Source organism: Myotis nattereri, assembly GCF_964212035.1.
Source record: "Myotis nattereri genome assembly, chromosome: 9".
Lineage (NCBI taxonomy): Eukaryota > Metazoa > Chordata > Mammalia > Chiroptera > Vespertilionidae > Myotis > Myotis nattereri.
Window position 1 is genome coordinate 67,165,261 of NC_138084.1, and position 24,466 is coordinate 67,189,726.

General features: G+C 42.5%; 1 pseudogene across 1 annotated transcript; it reads left to right on the forward strand.

Annotated features, from left to right (window-relative positions):
- The first annotated feature begins 9,564 nt into the window (after positions 1-9,564).
- LOC308525554 (macrophage-capping protein-like) lies at positions 9,565-15,524 on the forward strand (annotated as a pseudogene). The gene is made up of 3 exons: positions 9,565-9,598; positions 14,713-15,217; positions 15,279-15,524. The product of its transcript is annotated as a macrophage-capping protein-like (transcript).
- The last annotated feature ends 8,942 nt before the right edge of the window (positions 15,525-24,466 follow it).

Here is a 24,466-nt window from a genome sequence, read left to right on the forward strand (position 1 = left end):
CCCCCAAGGGGTCCTGGATTGGAGAGGGTGCAGGCCAGGCTGATATACATAAACATGTATGATATATAATGTCTTAATATGTAAATAAAGTGTTTGTTTAGGTTGTTATGATAAGTAGTTCAGCTCCCTCCTGATGTTGCTTATATTCTTTGTAAACAATCCAGAATAATGTGTCTGGGGTTAGAACATATCCGGAGAGCAGATTAATGTTCATGATGTAGATTCCTGCATTCACTCAATAAACATTTCCTGCTATCTACCATATGCCAGGTGCTGTGACGGATAACAGGTATTGGAGATCAGTGAATAGTAGTTCAGCTAAAATGCTGTCTGAAGGAAAGAACAATGGTGGGGAGAAGTGCAGCCAAGGGAGGCTTCATGGTGGAGGTAGAATTTGAACTGAACTTTGAAGGAGAAGTAGATTGTGAACATGTAGAGTTGTGATGGTTCATCCCCTGTACACATGTGGTAGGGCCCCTCACCCCAAGTTCAAGATGTTCTAAGGTCATGTTCTTATTATCCCCAAATGGGGGCACAGCTTAGTCATGATGTGGCTTCTTCCATATCAGGTCTTTCCTTACTGAATAAGAATGTCTTAACATTGGTCTACTTTATGTTGAGTTATTTTGATGCGCTGACTTATTTATAAGATTTATAAACATAGTTTCTTCTGACCATAATGGTAAGGGATTTAGATAAGAATTCAGCACTTTGGTCAACTCAGTTCTCTGGCATGTTGTGTTCAAAACAGAATTGTTGGGTCTGGATCCCTGACAACAGGTCCAGCCCCAGTGGTGTGATGGAGAAGGCCATGTTTGTTTCCAGGGCCTCCAGCTTCTGCTTTCTGAATCCTTTCTTCACATCCGAACATCCCCTGCCTGCACTGTGTCTGCGCCTTACCCCTTCTGATGCCCGGGACTCGGAGTTCTCTTAGGCCATCTTCTGGAAATCCTGCATCTGGGAGAGGAACAACTATGTCATTTACACCTTAGTGTAAGCTTAGGGGCTATTTCTTGCTAGGAAAAAAACCAAACCAAACAAGCAAATCAAAAAACAAAAATAAAGCAAAAAACATTGTTTCCTATTAGTTTCAGAGAAAAGAGGAAGATAAAGAAAACTTAGTTTCAGCCCTGGTCAATGGCTCAGTTGTTGGAGCATCATCCCATACACCAAAAAGTTGTGGGGTTAGGTTCCTGATCAAGGTCCATACCTACATTGCAGGTTTGATCCATGGTTGGGGTGAGTACAGGGGGCAACTGATTGATGTTTCGCTCTCATTTCAATGTTTCTCCCCCCCCCCTTCCTATCTCTCTATCTCTCAAGAAAAATCAATAAAAACATATCCTCGGGTGATGGTTAAAACAAAAAAAAGAAGAAAATTTCATTTTGGACAGAGACAATACAATGTAAGACAATGGAGGATCTTTTTATCTCACCACTGCCATCCCCTGATGGGTCACCCCCACAGCAGAGATAAAAAATTGTATTTTTATTACTCAGTTTCGTTTTTTAGGTCTAAAAAGCAAAAACTGATTGCATAGATATAGTCTGTTTTCTTTGTAGTTAAAAAAAAATGGGTCCAGCCAGCAGGGAGGGGCAAAGGTAACTGGGAAAGCTGCCTGGAGGTGTTCATGTGTGGCTGGATCTTGAAGGTTGAGTAAGGGTTTGCCAACAAGGAATGTAATCCTGTAGAGCAGGGGTCCTCAAACTTTTTAAACAGGGGGCCAGTTCACTGTCCCTCAGACCATTGGAGGGCCGGACTATAGTTTAAAAAAAAAAAATATGAACAAATTCCTATGCACACTGCACATATCTTATTTTGAAGTAAAAAAACAAAACGGGAACAAATACAATATTTGTATTTGCATGTGGCCCGCGGGCCATAGTTTGAGGACCCCTGCTGTAGAGGAAATAGCATGCACTAAGCTCAGAAGTGTAGCACATGGCTAATTTGATCCATATAAGCCAAGGCAAAATATCCTTTGCATCAGGTATTTTTGAGCTTTGATGATCAGGATGGAGGCCTACACACTTTGATCAAGTTAATAGAATAATTTTTTGGGTCAGTTATGCTGAAGGGTAAAGAATATTGCACTTGAAATTATACTACTGAGTTCCAATTGTAGCTCTGCCACTTCCTATTCATGCAACTTTATCAAATCATTTCAATTCTTCTGAGCCTCAACTTTCACATTTGTTGAAAGTTGGTACATTAACATCTCCTTTGGACAGCATCGAGAGGATTAGATGAGTGGTATATGGAAAAGTCTGAGTAAATCCTCCAGTGTGGTATCCTCTTTGTATTGTGAATGTGATGAAGTGATAGATGTGTTAGTTCATGTGTCCACTCCGTGAATTCAGTTAGTAATGTTGGGAAGGTCCTCTTTTTGAAAGGAGAACTGCTTCAAAGTTAAGCCACAGAGTGATGAAGTAATTTCTACGGTTTCTTTCAGTATCCAGTGCTGGGTGCAGCCAGGGAATATATGCATTTAACTTATGCACCCTTTACACAGAGTAGAAATGGTTATGTTAAAATCGTACAAACCACCATGAGCCAAACGCTGAGCTAAGCTGGCAGTCATTACTATTGGGGGAGGAAACCCTGTAGGACTCTTAGATGTTCACTATCTATCATCGCCCTAAGTTCCGAAGCAATCTAAAGCAGTAAGGGTCATTATTCCCATCTATATATAAAAAAGTCAAGTGACTAGAATGCTGGAATGACTGGAACGACCGGTCGCTATGACACGCACTGCGGCAGGCCAACTGGCCTGATTGGGGGGTGGCCCCTCCCCCGGCCAGCCCTGGCCCCTGATCGGCCCCTCCTCCCCACTGGCCTGGCCTGATAGGCTCCCATTGGGGCAGGCTGGCTGGACCCCACCCGTGTATGAATTCATGCACTGGGCCTCTAGTTTTAAAGATAAGGACATTGAGGTTCAGAGATCTGATTCAAACTTGCCTTTCCATTTATTCTTCCTAGTAACTCCCTTTGATCTCTCAGTAGGAAAAATTCAAAATAACACAAGGGTTCTCAGTCTTGGTTCTATATCAGAATCTGCATTAAAAATACAGATGTAAGCTTCACTTTTGCTACTGAGTCAGAATCTCTGGGGTGGGCCTCAGGCATACATAATTTCCGAGAGCATCTCAGGTGACTCTGAGGATGAGTTAAGAACCTCTGTTGTAAGAGAGGATAGAGAACATGCAAGAGGTGTGGTAAACATCCACATCTTTAAGATTTAAAGGAAGGAACAATCATATCCTATTGGGGAGATCAGCAAAGCCTTCATAGAAGGAGTGGTCCTTGAGATGAATACTGAATGATGGATTGAATTTTGGCATTGAGACTGGGGTGAATAAGAGTGAGATTGGAAAAAACAAAAAACAAAGGCAGAGAGATGAGAAACCTGGGGTTATACAGGTAGGTTTACAATTGTGAGTATGTGAAATACAAAGTTTATTCTTGTATTATTATTCATTCACTAGAGACCCAGCGCATGAAATTTGTGCATGGGGGTGGGGGGGTTCCCCTCAGCCCAGCCTGTACCCTCTCCAATCTGGGACCCCCTTGGGGGATGTCCAACTGCCGGTTTAGGCCTGATAAACTGGCAGTCGGACATCCCTCTCACAATCCGGGACTGCTGGCTCCTAACTGCTCAACTGCCTGCCAAATCGCCCCCTAACTGGCCCCCCTGCCAGCCTGATCATTCATAACCACCTCTGCCTACTGGCCGATTGCTCCCAACTGCCCCCCTCTGCCAGCCTGGTCACCCCTAACTGTCCCCCCTACTGGTCTGGTCCCTCCTACTGCCCCCCTGCTGGCCTGGTCACCCCCAACTGCCCCCCCCACTAGCCTGGTTGCCCCCAACTCCCCCCAGCCCCACTGGCCTGGTCACCCCATGCAACCTGCTGTTTAGTCATTTGGTTGTCCCTCACTAACCCCCCTGCCAGCCTGGTCGCCCCATGCAGCCTGCTGTTCAGTCGTTACCGTTACTGTGATGGCATCCTGGATGATTTGCATATTCCTCTATTATTAGTATAGATTATTGTACTATTCATTTGTATGACAACTGTAAGGCTCCTTTTGCCCACCCCAGTATGTGGGGATTAACAAGGTTCTAGGTGATTAAGCGTAGATTTTATAAAGAGAAGCAGGCTGGGATGGTAGACTGGAGCCAGATGGTAGAGGGGCAGAAATTGAACATAGAAAATGTCAATAACATGCAGTCATTGTTGGCTTCTGAGCTGAGTTATAACGCTTACCTGGCCACAGTGTCCTGGACAGACTAAGGTGTGGAAAAGTGTAAGTAAGGAGAACTATGAAGTGTTGTTGAAATAATTTATTTTAAAAATCATTTGGAAATATTCTAGTAATACAGAAATACATGCTAATTTGTTTATAAAAATTTTGAATTCTCAGAAATATGAAAAAATAGATATGAAGCTTCCTAATGCCCTCACCTCACGTCAATCTATTCCTCGAGAGCCATTGTCTGCAAACTGAGGCTCCCGAGCCACATGCGGCTCTTTGGCCCCTTGAGCGTGGCTCTTCCTAAGCCTTAGGAGTACCCTAATTAAGTTAATAACAATGTACCTACCTATATAGTTTAAGTTTAAAAAATTTGGCTCTCAAAAGAAATTTCAATCATTGTACTGTTGATATTTGGCTCTGTTGACTAATGAGTTTGCCGACCACTGCTTTAGAGCAGCGGTTCTCAACCTGTGGGTCGCGACCCTTTTGGGGATCAAACGACCCTTTCACAGGGGTTACCTAAGACCATCGGAAAACGCATATATAATTACATATTGTTTTTGTGATTAATCACTATGCTTTAATTACGTTCAATTTGTAATCATGAAAATACATCCTGCATATCAGATATTTACATTCGATTCATAACAGTAGCAAAATTACAGTTATGAAGTAGCAATGAAAATAATTTTATGCTTGGGGGTCACCACAACATGAGAAACTGTATTAAAGGGTCGCGGCATCAGGAAGGTTGAGAACCACTGCTCTAGAGGTACCCACAGTTAACACTTTGATATGTCGCCATCCAGATATTTGTCTATGTCTTAATCCCAAGTATTAAAGATTTTTTGTTAGAGAAGAAGTTTCCAGGACTACAGTGTGTCCCCAGTGCAAAATGTCAGATGCTGCTGCAGAGAAGCAAACAAGGCCTAAGCCCTGAAGACTAAAACCTGTCATTCAGTCATGCTAGTGGTGGTCATGCCCATGTGAAACCAGTAGAGGGCGCCCAGAGTCCACTTGGGCAGTGAGCTGTTTGGTCAGGTCAATAGTCTGAAATTGAAATGTAAACACAGATGGCCATTATCTTATTTGATGAGGATGAGCCCAGGATTTGAACAAGGCAGGTTAGTTGGAGAACTGAGCATTGGAGACTCAGCTAAGGCTCATTAAAATGCACAATTTGCTGTAGCTGAGACTACAGAATGAGTGACCACAAAGTCTCTAAGCACACAATTTGTCTATTGACAGACCTCTTCTCACTGCCACATCACGGGCAGCTGCTTTAGAAGGTCCTGGGACATATTGAACACAGAGTATTCATTTCAACATGCTTCCCAGCTCTTCCTACAGCTGCTTGAGACCGTTCTTGAGGCAACAAGACAGTAAGTACATCAGCACATGAAGCTTTCTCAGCGGAGAGCAGGCTCTCAGCAAGGTCAGTGGATTCTGGGTTGTAGATGGATCGCACATGTGGAGGAGGACGTCCCCCCAAGGGCAGAGTTGTCATAATTTGCTTTGGAGCATGGTCAAAGGAAAAAATGGTAAGGCTGTCAACTAGCAGTGGGAGACTTAACTACCTACCACCAGCCCAGAAGAACCTGCAAGAAAATTGATATTGGTGCGGAGAATAGAAGGAAACATAGAAATATCTTCTTTCATAATCTCCTCCAGTACTACCTTGGTCTGAACCGCAGTCATCTCTTGCCAGGACAATAGGCCTTGTTTTTATTTTTGCTATTCAGCAGTGAGCATGCATTGCTTTGTTCAATATGCTACAGCTTTGATCTCACCCAGAGTGAAAATGTAAGTCATGACTATGACCTACAAGAAACTTTCTGATCTGGCCCATCTCTTACCTCAATTTCTACCCTTGGCTTCTGTCACTCTACTGGAGCCACACCGGCCACCTAACTTTTCCTTGGCCCCATCAGTGTGCCCTCTCTCAGGGCCTTTGCCTTGGCGATATTACCTCTGCTTGAACATTTCCTCAGAGACTGGTAGTAGAATAACCACTAATGAAATGTTTGTCAGAGCAGGGAGCTAGCAGCAGCTTGGGTCCCTTGTTTAGAAACTCGTAAAAGGAGGCTTGAATACAAGTGGCCAGACTGCTATTCAAGTTACTTGTTCCTGCTCCTCCTTCAAGACTTCCCTTAAGGGACAACTTGTCAATAACTACTAACCAGGCTATTCTAATTAATACAGTGATCGGTTGATTTCTTCTCCTGCATTCCCCGCATGCTGTGTACTTTCCCCATCCCTATAATATTTGTCATCTTCTTACACACTTTGTTTTAACATTATATTTACTATCTATTATCTATGTTCTCTGAACAGAAATGTAAGCCCCATAAAGACATTCCCCGGGCTGGTGTGACTCAGTTGGTTGGAACATCGTCCTGTACACCAAAAGAGGAGGGTTCGATTCCCGGTTAGGGCACATACCCCGGTTGCCAGATTGATCCTCGGATGGAAAGCAACTGATTGATGTTGATGTTTCTCTCTCACATTGATGTCTCTTTCTCTCCCCTTCCCACCTTTCCCCTCCACTCCCTCTGTACTTGCTTCTTTAAAAATCAATAAAGAACATGTTCTTGGGTGAGGATTAAAAAAAAAAGACGACTAATTTCTCTTGCCTGGGAGACCACAAATAGTAAATATCCGCTGGTTCCAGGGAAGACAAGGCAGCTGCATCTGTTCTGTGATAGACCAGGTCAATTGATACCAGGAAATTATGCAGGACATTAGTCAAGGGTAAATTGGTCTGGTCCTACTGAGTGAAGGGGTGGTAAGATACTCATCAAAAGTTAACAGTTACCAGAACCCATCACTCCTGAAAAATGTCAAAGTAGATTAAGGACATTGGATAATTTGATAGACTAGGTTATGGCCTGACATCTGAACTATCCTAAGGCTTATGAGTTTTTCAAGGGTCTAAAATCCTATTTGAGCCCGACAGGCATGGCTCAATGGTTGAGTAGAACCCATCACTCCTGAAAAATGTCAAAGTAGATTAAGGACATTGGATAATTTGATAGACTAGGTTATGGCCTGACATCTGAACTATCCTAAGGCTTATGAGTTTTTCAAGGGTCTAAAATCCTATTTGAGCCCGACAGGCATGGCTCAATGGTTGAGTGTAGACCTGTGAACCAGGAGGTCATGGTTCGATTCCCTGTCAGGGCACATGGCCAGGTTGTGGGCTCGATCCCCTGTAGGGGGCGTGCAGGAGGCAGCCAATCAATGTGCTAGAATATGCGTGAATTCTGCTGAGTGGAAAAAGATATTTGAAGGGTTTTGCACAGGCAATTAAATGTTCCAGCCCAGAAGAGCCACATGTCACCACGCACAATTCACTGTCCAGAGCTAGTCACTTGGCCTCCAACCTACTACAAGTAGGCTAGAAGGTGTATTTCCCTCCATGTGCCCAGTGGATGAATCAATATAAAAATATATTTTAAAAAATAAAAAAATAAGACTGCTCATTATTTTGTTTACTGATATATCCAAAATGCCTAAAGCAGAGCATCCATGTAGACCACATAGTAGGTGATCAGTATTTTTTCAATTGATACAAACTTAATATAATATTTGCTATGTGAAATATCTAGGCTATAAAATGGTATGTACAATATATTTTCATATTTATAAAGACAAATATAAGCATGAAATATTAGAAATGTATAACCAAAAATATTAACAGTACTTATCATTGGGTGGTAAGATTACAGATGCTTTGTTTTATTTTGGAGTGTATATTTAAAGACTTATTTTACTTTCTCCCCTTTCCTTCCTTCTCTTTCCTTCAACTCTCTTTTCCATTTTCCTTTTTTTTTTTTTTTTTTAACTCAGACATTCATTTTGTTCATTGTAGCCCTCAGTTCAGGACATACCATCGTTATTAGTCTTTACTTAACTCCATCACTATTTTTATTATTGTTTTCCTTCTCTACCCCAAACTGCAGCTCAAATGCCCTCCCCTGCCTGATGTACTTAATATAATCCTTCCAAGTGTTCATTTAAATCTGCATGTATTCTTAAAAAATATATAGTGTTCCTTTCTGTGTGTATTTTACTTTTTTTATAAATGGTCTTGCACTTTACATTTCATTCTGCCTCATACTTGTTTGATCAACACTTTGTTTTTCGTTCGTGTTGCTCTAAAGTCAGTCTAGTGTACTACTTCTCACGGCAGCATGGCATTCATTCAGAGAGAGATATCTCACATTCTACCTACCAGTTTCTAAACCAGGGCCACCCAGGCTGCGGCTAGCTTCCTGCTCTCACAAACCGTTCATTAGTGGTTATCCTACTACAGGTCTCCAAGGGACAATGGTCAGAATTCATACCCAGGAGTGGAATTACTGGAGTTAGGGCAAAGGCATTTTTATGGTACCGCTAGATTTTGCCTCACCATGCTTATAGCAATGAACTCTCACCAGCTGTGAATGAAGCTGGTGAGAGTTAATTTTTCCTATGTTCTTAACAGCATTTAATATTATGGAAACTTCCAATTTCTGGCATATTGATAGGTGTAAATTTGTATCTTGTTTACATCGTCTTTTCCATAACTGAAAAGTAAGATTTTCTATTTCTCCATATTCTCTTTGCTATCCAGGTTTCCCTTTCCGTTAATTATCAACTTATTTCCTTCACCTAAATTTCTTATCTTTTTCTTGTTGAATTGTAGGAATTCCTTTTATAGACCATATATTAATCATTGCTTAGTTTCCTATGTTGCAAATATCATCTCTTTCAGTTTTTCTTTGTCCTCATTTTTTATCTCCCTCATTTAACATAATTCTTTAATTTTGATGTAGTCACACCTATCAGCTTTACCTGTTATGGTTTATGTCTTTTGGTGTTGTTTGCAATATTCTTTCTCACCTTAAGAAGGCAAAAATATTATATTGTTTATATAGTTTTACTTTTCATATTGCGATCTTAAATTCATCCAAAGTTTAATTTTGTGCATGACTTATATCAGAGAGGAGAGGCTAAATTATTCTGTAATTATAAGCCCTGAGTCCTTTAATGTCTCTTGAAGCAACAAAAGTTTACTTCTTGCTCCTGCTTCGTGAATGATGGTTGGATAGAGGGGCTCTGCTCCTGGCAGTGACTCAGATTGTCAGGCCTCTAGAGGGGTTTGATCGTGAATTCTGGTGAGTGGAGAAAAGATATTTGAAGGGTTTTGCACAGGCAATTAAATGTTCCAGCCCAGAAGAGCCACATGTCACCACGCACAATTCACTGTCCAGAACTAGTCACATGGCCTCCAACCTACTACAAGTAGGCTAGAAGGTGTAATTTGCTCCATGTGTCCAGTGGACGAAGAACTGGAAATACATGGTAAGGAGTATTGATCAAGAAAACCTGTTGGTAAATAAAATCCATCTTTATTTCTTTCCATGTAGTATATCAATTTTCTCCAACTCATTACTTGCTAATTCATTATTTTCTTGCTGATTAATGATGCTGCCTCCAGCATACCAAGGGCATGTTTCTGGACTTATTCAGTTACATTCCCTTCTAGTTCTGACCAGCCCTCCACTGTTGGTGCCACAGGGTGTGTGGAAGATGGCTTCGTGTCTGGTGGGACTCCGTCCTTCCTCTTTTTGTCAGAATTCTTAACGCATTGAGTGAATTATTTTTCTTCATATAAGCCTGAAAGTCAGTTTCTCAGGTTTCCTGGATACTCCTTTTGAGATTTAATTAAAGTGTCAATCACATTTATGAATTAATTCATGGAAATTGTCATCTTTAGAGTATTAAATCATTCCATACAGGAATATGATATTCTTTTTTTCTTGTATATCTTTCATAGAGTCTCAGATTTTATTTATTAAGGTTTTGTTCTCTTTTTCTGCTAGATTATTTCCTAGGTTGATCATAGATTTTACTGCAGCTATTAGTATTTTACTGTCTATTTTTTACCTGCTTTTTGTTGTGAGTATATAGGAATAGAAATGATTTTGATGATATTGTATGGAATCCTTCAATTGTCTTTCTTGTCTGAAGAGTTTTGATTCTTTGGGGTTTTTTTTCTATGTAAATGATCAAATTATCTGCAAATAATGGTAATTTGGGTAAATTTCTTTTAATTTTTATACCTGTTTTTATTTGTTTATTTATTTTTGGTCTTAACTTTTGGCCAGCCTGCCAGGACTATGCTGAACAAGTATCAGTGGTAGGAGGCACCGTTCTCTTATTCCTATTAGTGCTCTCAGACTTGTTAATATTAATTATTTGAGTGGTTTTGTAGGTAGTACCTTATAAGAATTGTATTTTCTTATAACTATTGATGTTAAGTACTTTTTATTGACTATATGTCTTTTTTTGTGAAAAGTCTGATTTGATTAAGACTTTTATGCATTTTTAATTGGATATTTATCATTTTAAAAGGACATCTGTAGGACCTTTTAATATATCCTGGGTAAAAAATGTTTGTCAGATATATGTATTACAAATAATCTTTCCACTGTGATCTCATATTTCCATGGGACTGTCAGTTTCCCTGGCCTCTTTAGATGGGGTGTAGCCTGGGCCTGGGCTTGTTTTCTCTGTTACTCTAGGGACTGGGATAGAATGAAAGCAGCTCAGGGCATGGTGCTTGGTGACAAAGTCTATACCCAACTACTCTCACTTCTCTTCCTCCTCACTGGGCCCTCCCCTCAAGGACCACTCAGAAATTGTCTGGGACGCTGAGTATTTCTGAGGGCCGTTGCTATGTCTGTACTTTTCTGATATCTGAGCTGGGAGGATAAAAAGGAAGAATCCTTCAGGAGCTGGTGTGGTGGTTAGAGCATTGGCCCTGGGACTGAGGGTCCTGGGTTTGATTCGTGCCTGGGTTGCAGGCTCGATCCTAGGCCTTGGTCGGGGGCATGTGCGGGAGGTAACCAATCTCTTATACTGATGTTTCTCTCTCTGTCTCTCCCCCTCCCTTCACTCTTTCTAAAAATCAATGGGGAAATGTCCTCTGGTGAGGATTAACAGCAACAAAAGAATGTCTATAATGTATAACATACAGAGCACTCCATGGACTTTACTCCTTGGTCCCACTAAAGTGCTCTGGATTCTGTGTGCACTTTCTTCCCAGGTGAGAAAGGACCGGCTGGTGGTACAGAGACTCTCCAGCTCACAGAACGAGAACCGGCTCTACAGCTAGCTTGCCCTTACAGGTGCCTAAGGATTTCCAGTGGGTTCCCAGCTTCTGGACATACTTTGTTTTTATAGACACCATGGCCTTTCTCCATCACAGAGGAGCCCAGGTTTGCGTGAAGCCACCTGGGCTGCAGTTCAAATGTGAGACGCTTTTAGAAAGGAAATATGTAAAAGCAGAAGTTGGGGAACTGAGTCTGTAACTTTGTGTTATAATGCTAAATGAAGGGAGCTCTATAGTGACTGTGAGACAGAAGAGTTGGAGGAGTCTCTACACCACCAGCCAGTCCTTTCTCACCTGGGAAGAAAATGTTTCTGGAAATGGGGGAAAGGTCTGCATAGAGTCTAGTTGTGGTACAGATTTTGTTTAGCCCTTTTCCTCGTGGGATATTTTTTGTTTGTTTGTTTGTTTATATATTTAGCTTCTTGAGGACAAATATTTCAGTGATCTATTGCTGTGTAGCAAACCACTGCAAAACTTAGTGTCTTAACACAATACAATTACTCAATCATCTGTCATGATTCTATGGCTGATGGGGTCTCAGCTGGGCAGTTTGGCTGGTCTTTTTTGGAGTCTCTTCTATGGCTTATAGCCTGATGGGGGAGGGCTGGGATATCCAAGGTGTACCAGTTTCATCAAAGGTCTGGTGTCTTAGTAGGGAAGCCTGGAGGATGGTGTGAGAGTAGGGGGAGGGGGGGGGAGACTTGTATCTGATAGATAGAGCACCTGAATTAATCTGAACAATAATCATATTATTTTAAATCTTAGAACACAAATACTTATGTGAATAGGAGGTTAAGCTTCTTGTATGTGAATAAGGGATTAAGTTTTTCTTAAGTTTCTTTTTCAAGGCCTGTGTGAAGTGATTAAAGAGGTGACTCATCTGTGAATCCAGCAAGCAGAACCAATAAGCATGGTCAGACCAACCCACCAGGAGTCAAAACATCATCTCATGATGACTAAAGATAGCTGATGTCTGTGGATCCCAAGGACTGTCATAGCTGCATTCCGTTCCAGCCTCACCCCTATCCCCTTCCCCTTTATAATTCTGTCCCCTGCACCTTGTGTTTCCTGACCTTCACTAATCTTCATTTTTCCTCTTGGATTTTGTCAGATATCGTACCCCTCCTTGTTCTTCTTTGCTTTCCCTTAAAAAAAAAAAAAAAAAAAAAAAGTAATCCTTTAAAAAACATAACCTAGCCCTAACCGGTTTGGCTCAGTAGCAGCCGTGGGCAAACTACAGCCCTCGAGCCGTTTGAAATGAATAAAACTAAAAAAAAAAAAGACCGTACCCTTTTATGTAATGCTGTTTACTTTGAATTTATATTAGTTCACACAAACACTCCATCCATGCTTTTGTTCCGGCCCTCCGGTCCAGTTTAAGAACCCATTGTGGCCCTCGAGTCAAAAAGTTTGCCCACCCCTGGGAGCGTTGGCCTGCGGACTGAAAGGTCCCAGGTTCGATTCCGGTCAAGGGCATGGACCTGGGTTGTGGGCACATCCCCAGTGGGGGTTGTGTAGGAGGCAGCTGATCGATGTTTCTCTCTCATCGATGTTTCTAACTCTCTATCCCTCTCCCTTCCTCTCCATAAAAAATTAATAAAATGTATTAAAAATATAAAAAACATAACCTAATTCTAAACAATGTTATTCATGGGAACATGATTAGTAGTTTGATTTCATATTCAATGTTATCCCTGTGCTCCATAGAAGCATCTCAGTGTCTCCAATGGTTTGCTCTCCACCCTTTGGAAAAACTGCTCTAGCCTGACAGCTTCTTCTTTCTACTCAGCAAACTAACCTCCTTCCTGAGAGCATGACCTAGACAGGCAAGGTATCAGGACATCCCTGCAGGATTCTTCCTCTTCCTCTCCCTCCTCTTTGGCAGGTGTCTCTCCCCTTTCCTTCCAAGTCCATTTGATTTCACAGAATTCCCTGATGTTACCTGGTGCATAACAGGAATGCTCCGGTGGACTTGCAACATATGACGAGTAACAGTTCTTTTGTCCCTGTTCTGTCAACTTAATGTTTAACCACAACTTCCCTGTCTCGATGGGGTATCACATGCATGCAAGCAGAAAAGGGGAAGTGAATGAACTTCTCAGGAACAAACACAGGATCCCTGATGCCCGCAGAGACCAGGGACAGCGGGAAAGGCGGTATTTTCTCTGACAGGCGGAATACAGGCCATGCTTTCCCGGCCAGGGGGAGGCAGAGCTCCCAGCTCACTAGGGAGCGCGCTCTCTGGGAGTGGAGGGACAGTCACCCAGCTCTCCTGCTGCTTCCAGCCAGGGATCGCCAACCTCACTCAGCGGCCACGGCAATAGGAAGAGAGACCTCTGGGGAACTCAGGAAACCACAGTTAGGGCTAATAAAGACTCATTCAGTAAGGGAACCCAGGGATTATTCAATGCTTGGCAATGAGTTTTTACACCACTGAAGGCTTTACTCAAACAGCATCACTGCGGATTGCTGCAGCTGGAATGGTTTGAAATAACTGGGGGAAAGACCAAGTCAATATAAGTGCCAAAATATTTAAACCCAAGGAGTCACGGTGCTCTCTTAGTGAAATTATAATTATCTAGGTGCTATCAAATAAATAGACAAGCTCATGTTGGTTATTAGAGCCTTTGAATTTTTGTTTGTATAAACAGATTGAATAAACAGAGACTCCCTCACTGATTTAATAAAACATATTTGTGAAGATTCCATCATATGGGAAACAAGGGTACAGTACTATGGTCCTTAAAATTCTGCAGAAACTTTGAGTGTGATTTTCATACTCTATAGGGCAATTCATTCCTAGGAAGCCACAAATCACCACAATTTTAATGGAGGAAATAGTTTTAAGGTGGGCACACATCACCAAAAAAAAATTTTTATGAGAAAGAACAGAAAAAGAAATATTCAATACATAAGTCAGTGCTTTCCAGGGACTTTCCCCTCTGCGTACTAATTAGCTATTGCTGCATAACAAATTGCCACAAATTTAGTTGCTTGAAACAGTGCCATTTGAGGTATCCAGTAATGACTTTGGATCTGAGGAGAGTTGTGCATGTGTGAAGAGGAAGGTGGTTCTTTCATACTATCTGTTTAGAAACCTTATGCTCTCCCTGTGTTTCTCTCTCTCTCTCTCTCTCTCTCTCTCTCTCTCTCTCTATATATATATATATATATATATATATATATATATATATATATATATATATTCTGGACATCAGTGCAGGACCCCGCCTGTTCGTTGGTCGGGCTGGTGGAGAAGATGAAGCCGGTGCCATTTTCTTCCTGGGGGCCTCCTAACTAGTGCTGTTCAAAGGCACGGAAGAGTCCTCCCACCTGTACCCGTGGCCAGGCCAGCGGTCCTCCCGGGATGCGCAGGGAGCCTGGGCTGTGCACACTGGGCCCCTTGTCACCAGCTCGGGGAGCGGCCTGTGCAGCACCGAGAGGTGCAGGGCAATGAGTCCGACCTCCTCATGAGCTATTTCTCGAGGGGCCTCAAGTACCAGGAAGACGGAGTGGAGACAGCATTTCACAAAATCTCCGCAGAGGCTACCCCAGCTGCCATCAGGAAACTCTACCAGGTGAAGGGGAAGAAGCATATCCGCGCCACTGAGCTGGGACAGCTTCAACGCCGGGGGCAGCTTCATCCTGGACCTGGGCCGGGACATCTTCGGCTGGTAGGTGGAAAAACCAACATCCTGGAGCGCAACAAGGCTCGCGACCTGGCCTTGGCCGTCAGGGCCCGTGAGCAGCAGGGCAAGGCCCAGATGGAGAGCGTCACTAATGGGGAGGTGCCTGCCGAGATGACCCAGGGCCTGGGACCCAGGCCTCACCCCTGACCAGACTAATGCCCATGCTGCGGCTCTGTAGAAGGTCTCTGATGCCACAGGACAGATGAACCTGACCCAGGCGGCTGACTCCAGCGCCTTTGCCATGAGTTGCTGAAACCTGATGACTGCTTGGTGCTGGGATCTGTGGCAAGATCTACATCTGGAAAGGGCAGAAAGCTAATGAGAAGGAGCAGCAGGCGGCCCTCCAAGTGGCCGAGGACTTGGTCTCCGGCCAAACACTCAGGTGGAGATTCTGCACCAGGGCCGTGAGAGTCTCATCTGCTAGCGATTCTTCAAGAACTGGAAGTGCGAGGGCCATCTTGATGCGCCCACCCCCTGCCTGCCTGCCTGCCTGCCCTTCCTCCTGCTGCCTGGCCAGTGCCCGGGGCCCCTGCAGATGTTCAATAAAGGAGACAAGTGCTTAAAAAATATCACCTCGTTAGAACAAAAGACACTTCTACTACCCAGGAAATTTCAAGGATTTCAGGAGCTCTCTGACAGGAACTGGGGCAGAGACCAATATAGATACTTTTTCTATTAATTCACACTGTCCCCGCAGAGTGTTTGAAAAAGCACAGAATTGGAGTCAAAGAGCCTGGCTTTGACGTCTAGCTCTAACACTTATAAACTCTGTAAACATGGCGACGTTTCTTAACCTATATCATGCTCAATTGTTAAAAAGAAGTAACAATTTTAGACTACCAGGTTTTTATAAATATGCTATTATAGACATGTGTTTTGAATATTGCATTAATACAACAGCAATTATTATTTCCCAGATATTCAAAACTTTCCCTGGGGTCAGGTGTTATATGGTAATACAGGGTAAAGAAAGATACTCAGGGAAATGTAATGCATCCTCTTGGTTCATGGTTAATATCTTCTTGCTCTAAAGGAAGGCATATAAACCAAGTTACTAGTAATATAAGACAGCATGAAAACAACTCCCAAGCAATCGATATTCCAAGTTGCTTCATTGCAAATGCTGAATAATTTCATTATAATAGGCTCATGGGATGTTGAATCAGAGGCAATACTTCAGTTAAGATTTTGGTATGAAGCAGATAGAGATTTGAAATCTGAGCTACTCCTTATTAGGTGTATAGACTCAGTTCAGTCCCTTCACTAGGAAGATTGGAATCCTATATAATAAAAGGTTAATATGCAAATAGACCGAACAGCGGAACAACCGGAACAATGGGAAACTGGTTGCTATGATGTGCGCCGACCTCCAGGGGGTGTGTGCAGAACATGGTGGGCATCAGCTGCGGTGGGATAGTGGAGCAGGTGAGTGGGGGTGCCAGACAAAGGCGGGGTGCTGGTTGCTGTCTTCGGGTTGAGCCTCTGGTGGTTACTGAAAATTCTTAGTTCCTGCGCCTGCTGCCAGTGCCAGGACCACTCGCACCCACTGCCAGTGCCCAGTGCCAGTCCTGATCGCTTGGCACCATCAGCGGGTGCGAGTGGTGGCTGATGGCCCTGATCTTCCTTGAGGGCTTCTTCACCTATCCCTGCTCCTGAGGGGCTATCTGGGCAGAGCTGCTGCTCGCATCCACTGATGGCACCAGCCCTAATCGCTTTGCACCTTCAGTGGGTACGAGCAGGGCCAGCGCCGTCAGTGTGTGGGAGCAGCGGTGGGAGCGGGGCTGCAGGCAGACAGGGACCAGAGGCCGCGGCAGGAGGTCCCAGGCAGAGGCATGGAGGATGGGCCAAGACCTGCCCCTGTGCCTACTACAGCCTTGTAGCCCACAGTTCCTTTCAAGGTGCCCGAATTCGTGCACTGGGCCCCTAGTAATAACAATACTATCACCCTATAATGGTTTTTACAAGAATTAAACAAAATAATGTATATTATATACATGTACTTCAATGTTTGTTACATAGTTTTTCTTGAGTGCTGATTCTTCTTAAAGTTAAAAATATCTTAAACGTACCTATTTCAACCCTCTTACATTGGAAATGAGAAAACTGAGACCTTCAAATTCTCAGTTTTATTTCTTAGAAAGAAAAACAATTGTGACTATGATTCATGGGACAGAGTAAGATCATTTTAAGAGGATTTGAACTTACCAAAGGAAATGAGTATGAGAAAATTATTGCTGTGCAATGAGATAAAGCTAAGAAAACCAAATATTTTCCTCATAATAAACCAACAAGCTGAATCATCTGCTTCACAGGTTGGGGGCATTGCAACACTGTGCTTTTAGCAAGCAATTTGGTGGGTGCAAGCCTCTTGTCCACTCCCAGTGACATGCACATTCTGGTGCAGAAGTTGCAATACCCTTGGATGTTGCCTGTCCACTCTGAGCAGCCACCCATGGGAAACTGCTGGCTCAAAGTTTCTGTCCTCTGCCAGGCATGGTAAGAAGGGGAGCCAGCAGCTCCTGGGCCTAGCGTGCACTTGCACCCCCAGATTGCCAGAAAGGTGCCCCAGGGAGAGTCTGAACTTGCCTCACAACTATCCCTAAGCTCAATGGAGTGTGACATTAAATAGTAAATTAAAAAACCTTGGGGTACTATGCTAAATGAAGTAAATCAGACAGAAAAAAGCAAAGACCATCTGATGTCTCTTATATGTGGAATCTAAAAACAACCAAAAACCAAAACCCAAAAACCAAGCTCATAGATACAGAGAACAGATTGGTAATTGTCAGAGGTGATGAGTGAAGGGTGTGAAAAATAGGTGAACTGCTTTTTTTTGGGGTTAAAATAAAATAAAATAAAATAAAATAAAGGGTATTATTGGAACAATTGGTACAATTTGAATCAGATCTTTAGAATAAGTCATAGCATTTTGTCAATGTTGATTTCCTAATTTGGTCATTGTTTTGTGGACAGGCAAGAGAAACTCTGTGTTCCAGGAAATATATCCTGAAGTATTTAGGAGTAGAAAAGGGCCTACACAGTGAACAAACAAAACATCATGACAGGATGAGAGAGAGACTTGACTGCCTGAGAAAGGAGCTGAACTCTGCTCTGGAACAAGGACCCGCATTTGCACTTTGCACTGGGCACTGCACATCCTGTTGCTAGTCCTGTTTAGGAGAACAACAAAAGACCACTGTTGGTAATAAAAGAAATGGTTGAGGCACGACTGCTGATTTCCACCAAATGCCCTTTTAATGATCTAGTGTAGCCAGCGTTTCAGGCAGATAGCTCATGGAAGTTTATCAGAGGCGATCACAGATCAAATGAGGCAGTCACTCAAATGGTTCCAACAGATTTGATAGAGTTAATGCCATACAGTAAGTGCAAAGGCCAATGGGACCTGTATGCTGCTATAGATTTGGCAAAGCCCTTCCTTTTTATTTCAGAGTCTAGCCTGGCAGAGTTTTTTGTTATCCTAGAATGAAAACCAAGGGTATTTGAATTGGCCTGCATGTTATAATACAGTGAGGTGGGACTAGGATTTGATAATCATAAGAGCCAGTTTGTGAACTATATTAATGATATCATGATATATATGATATCTTCATGATATCGTCCACATCTCACACCAGCTGGTCTGCATCAACATGTCTTTTTTTCATTCAAAGTCCTTATTACCCACAGCAGGATGTCTTGGTCTTCTTTCTAACACCTCGCAATTTCGAGGTCTCTCATCACAGTGCGTCTGTTCTCCTGGGACAAGTTTTAAGTTCTTCCGTGGGATCAGCACTTTTCTGAATCCTAAGTCTTCAGGGGAGGAAGCTCTCTTGGCAGGAAGAGTGGATTCCACTGAAAATTGATTTCCCCCTTCATGTTGTTTCATTGCCCTTTGAATAACCTTGACACATCCACCACTTCAGCAATAGCTCTGAGGTTGACCTTTGGCCCCACAGTGAGAGCCCAGGCTCATGTGGGTTCCCACAGAACCCACATTATCTCGTTTGACCATCTCAGAGGTGAACTGACTTCCCAAGGCGTAGCAAGTGGTGAAACCATCACTTGAATGCAGTTGGTGACTTCCCTCCAGAAACCACCTTTGATTTCCTTTCCCTAAAATACCCCCCACCCATCCCTAAAGCTGCATTCAGTCTCCTTACTCTTGTCAATGAAATTGCCAACCCGCTATTGAAATGATCTGCTTTTCTGATTGTTACCCACTCTGTTCTCCTTATAACTGGTTTAAATCACACTTGGTATAGTCCATGCTTAGTAAAGAACTTAAGCACAGTAATAACAACAATAAGAATATTTATTGCTCCACCAGACCTGATTGTTGTGGAAATTACGTTTGCTGTGATGAAGTTTGAAAAAAGTGGGGGAGTATATAAAATGATGATAGGGGATATATAAAATGCAGTCATTTTAACCAGCTGCTAAATTTATTAACACCATGAAGGTTGAGGCATGAGAAAAGACTATTCTTAGTCTAACTAGCTGGAACTTAAACTTTTTTGAATTTTCCAGTCCTGTGTCAAAGTCTGGATGTACATCTGGATCTCCAGGTAACCCTCTATTTATCCCCTGAAGGACACATGTATTCAGGCCACCTGACATGCATTATCCAGACCACCGGGACTGACCAGACCTCCTGGTACCCATCTTCTGGACATTCATCCACCTGGCATCCACCATCCTGACTGCCTGACATCTGACTGATAACACCTGCATGCCATGTGATCAGGTGTTTCTGCATCATCATTGTCACCACGAGATAAAAGTGTGAATCTCAGAACAACTGCTAAAAGGACATGGTTCTAAGAGAGGTAAATTGTGCCCTAACGTCATGGACCTTACATAACCAACTTTTGGTTTAGCTAATGACAATGCAACTCCACCTCATTAATGTTTGCGGAAAGCTTCATTGGTATAATCACTTACAAATCAGCTTCTGGATGTTAGCTCACCTATCACTGCCATGTCCGTGTTCCAGGGAAGACTCTTCCCAAAGAACTGTGTTCCCTACTGACCGTGCAGGGATCAAGTTTGTACGAATCCCAAGAATCTCTGTGGCAGGTAAAAGAACGGCCTCGAGTTTTTTATATCTCCTCCACCTACACCCTCTACCCCCTTGGCCTTTGAGAAGTTATGTCTATGTCCTATCCTCTTGAATCTGGGTGGATTCTATGACTGCTTTGATTATTTGAATGAGGCAAAAATGACAGTTTCTTGGCAGCCTTTACATTATGTCTTGCATTTGCTTTTGGAGCCCTGAGCTGCCATGTACAAAATCTGTCTTTGCAGAGGCCACATGCTGTGAAAAAGGCCAAACCAGACAGAAAGCCTGTGTGAAGGGCATCAGGATATTTCCACCATTCCAGCCAGGCGCCAGACGCATGAGTGAAGGAGCCTGGAATGACTCCAGCCCCAGCAACCATCTGACTACAACCACATGAGAGCCTGAGCAAGAACTGCACAGCTGTAAATAGTCAACCACAGAGCCAGGAGGGATTATCATTTTAAGCCACTAAGTTTTGGAGGGTTTTTATTGCTGTTGTTATGTAGCAATAAATAACCAGAAATCTCCATTGATTAAATCTTTGGGAGACTAGGTCATCCCCCCCTCCAGCCCCCCCGGCACACTTACTGAAATAATGTTTGTCTACTGAGGTTTTAGAGAAATGTAGTATGTAGGCAGCAGAGGGTAGGTCAGTGAGTTTCTCAGCTGACTGAATACATTGTTTTTTCATTCACATCCTGTCTGCTTCAAAATTAATTTAATGCTGTGGCTGAATAATGATTGAATTTAGAAATTAATAAATGTGGTGAATGAGTCATTGAATACATAAGGTAAGCTTGGGCATTAATGATAAATTGACAAGTTGAAGGCTTCTTGATTTTCTTTCCAAAATGTATATCAAAATGCCTACTGTTCTTGACTCTTTTCAAGCATCTTGGGAGTCCCCAAACATAGCAGGTCATCTCACAACTCCATGCCATTGCTCAAGTGGCTCCCTGAGCTTGGAAACCCCTTCCTTTCCAAATTTGTGGCCTACAACTCCCACTCATTCCTTAATCTAAGGTCAAATGTTACTTCCTTCCTAGGCTTAGGGACCCATTTATTCATTCATGCAACAATCATTTACTGAGTACCCACTTCATGCCAATCATTGTGCCCTTGAGTAAGTTAAAGGGGTAAGCAATTCAAAGAAATTGCAGCCTGATATGAGATAAATTTGATGTATTTGGGGAACACTTCAGCATGATATGCAATACATCTCAGACAAGTAGCTCCTGAGCTGAGTACAAAGAGGTAGCTGGAAAGCAAAAGAGAGAAGTTGTCGGGGAGAGCTTTTGTGGTTTGTTTGGTTTTCTCTTTATGTTTTTAATCAAGATGAACTAAATAGGGTTTATTGTAAGAAAATTGGCAACAAATAATAAAATTACTTTGAAAAGGGGATAAAATAAAGTTTTCTTCATCTCCTTGCCCAACATTTTTCCTTTTTTTTTTCTGTTTCAGTTGCTGGGATCCTACTGCCTCTATCATACTAGTCCTGGGTGTTAACAATTAGGGGTTCTGAGGATTTATTTGTTACAATTTACTTAGGTGCATGGTCAAATTTTAGACCATCCAGTAATCTGAATGCCGCTCTACCCAGAAAGTACTTCTGGTGGTGGAGTGCCCTGGTTGCCCCCTCTCTGTAATGCATACCTTTACTTGTCTACTACAGGGTAGTGCTACTCAAAGTGTCATCTTTTCTGGCCCATAGACAGTTATTATTCCATAATGAGATAATTACAAAAATGGAGAACAAGTGCTTAGAAGATTTTCTAGCAATTTGGCTGAGTGATTTATGTCTATTGAATTTAATAATTTAAATATTGGGCACTCTTAAAAATCTTTGTCATGTCCTAACCGGTTTGGCTCAGTGGATAGAGCATCAGCCTGCAGACTGAAGGGTCCCAAGTTCGATTCCGGTCAAGGGCATGTACCTTGGTTGCGGGTACATCCCCAGTTAGGGGGTGTGCAGGAGGCAGCTGATTGATGCTTCTCTCTCATCGATGTTTCTAACTCTCTATCCCTCTCCCTTCCACTCTGTAAAAAATCAATAAAATATATTTTTAAAAAATCTTTGTCATTTTATTTTCCTAGTAATTCTTTTTTATTGTGTTTAACAAAAGTATTGGTCCATAATTCATTGAAAGTTTAAGTAACTGGTTCCACTACAGATGGATTGAAAAGCACTGGTTTAGACCACAAGCTCTAAAATCCTTTCATACTCCCTTCTCTCTACCTGGACCACCTCCCTCCCCCTTACTCCTAAAGTTTTGCTCTTTGATTTTCCACTCAGATGTTTCCTCCTCTTGGTGGCTACCCATGACCTGTCAGTATTGGATATTGGGATGGATACCTTTCTATAGGATCCCACAGCTCTACGTGCTTCTCCCATTATGCCCATTGCACTTGGTATCATGTCACATAGACGGTCTTCCTCTGGAGAATATAAGCTCTGGAAAGGTGGAGCCATGTCTATAAAGCTCTATATTACAGACATGAGTCCCCAATATGCTGCCTACTACACAGTAGACCTCGCTGAATATTTATTAAATGAGTGAATTAATCAAAGAGTGGAGGAGTTGAGGAGGTCCATCCAATCTCCAGGAACCTCCTTCATGCAGGCACCTCTGTCTCCACGCAGTCAGGACTTGTGTCTTAGGTGGACCAGCTTGAACTCTCTCTGATCCTGGTCTTTGAGGCATACAGACCTTACCACCAGGTTTTTGTTCACGCCGGGATTTAGGATGAAACTGCTCTTCACTCTGCTCTTTCTTCCCTGATCTCTAGGTTGCTTCCTAGATGGCCGGGCCTAGTGTAGCTTCCTAATGTAGTCCTGCCTTCTCGCATCTTAATCTTTTCCTTCTCCACTCACTTTGCCCCTCTTATCATTCCACAGACTTCTCCTTCTTAGGTCTGTGCATGTCTGGATCATCTCCCTGCATTTCAAATGCGGTTCACACATTCTTGCCCAAACCTGTGCTCAATGCCACCATTACCGTGTGTTTTTTCTAGGTCTCTCCTTTCTCTGTCGGTCACTCTGTCTCTCTCTCTCTTTTCTCTATCTCCCTTGGTGTGTATATGTGTGTTTTGCTCTGACTCTATCATTTCTCTGTCTCATAAGCATATTTAACACAAAACCCCTAATACTTATCAATAGCAAGAAAGGGGCATTTATAACTCAAACACATAAGGCAGATTATCACTCAGAATTTTATTAATGGCTGCAAATATTGTGCAATAGTGTTACTTGATGCCTGGAAAAGGCAGGGAATAAAATACGGAAAGAGAAAGATACCCCAAATCAAGCAAGGGCATCAATGTTCTACTTTAAAAATTTGCCTCAGAGCTCACCTAGACAGAGTGATATGTTTCTCTATGTCCAGGGTATGATTGCTCGATGATAAGCTCAAAAAAAAAAAAAAAAAAAAAGGTATTTCTGCCTTCAGACTTTCTTTAGCAGAATTAGATTTTGACCTGAGTTATCTGGTTAAATGTTATATGTCTGTGACTCCACATAATTCACTGTAGAAGACATGTATTGCAGATTTAAAATACCACAAGCTTAGTGGATTCAAACACACATTTATTACTTCAGTTTCTGCGAGACCAGCGTCTGGACATGGCTTAGCAGGGTCTCTGCATAGGATCTGGAGACATTATCTGGAAGCTCCACAGAACTCTGCTTCCAAGGTCCCTCAGGCTGTATTTCTTTTCTTTTCTTTTCTGTCTCATGACCACCTCGTGAGGCTATTTACTGATGAGTCCCAGCCTGCGCACAGCTCAGCATCCCTCCATCTCCCCAAAGCTACAGTTACTGGATCCCTTCCAGCAGGTGCAGTCATGCTTCTCCCAATTGCCTGGACCAAAACTGACCAAAGGCAGGAATCACTAATACAGCCACTGCTCCTCTTTCTGAGAATCCTCCCCAATTCACCACTGATGTGCAAGTTCAAGTTCGTCAATAGTCCTTGGTTTCACATTGGGTAACTTGTTTTGTTTCAGTTTCTTAATAGATTTTTTGTTCTGATACTAGACCAGCCTATGACCAAACTTTAGCCGGTGGTTTTCTCCCCCACATTATTCTCCCTTGCCGCTCTGTCATTTCTTTAATAACACCTTTATAATTATATATTTATTTGTGTTCCCTTTGTTTGATGTCTCTTCCTAGACAAAATTTAATGAGGTAGCGTTAAATGTGGTTTCCCTCACTGTCCTACATCTTGCACCCAAGACAGTGCCTGTCATTTAAGTGAATGGATAAAAGAATGAACAAGTTTCTACATCATATCGGGTATGGCGTAAAGCAT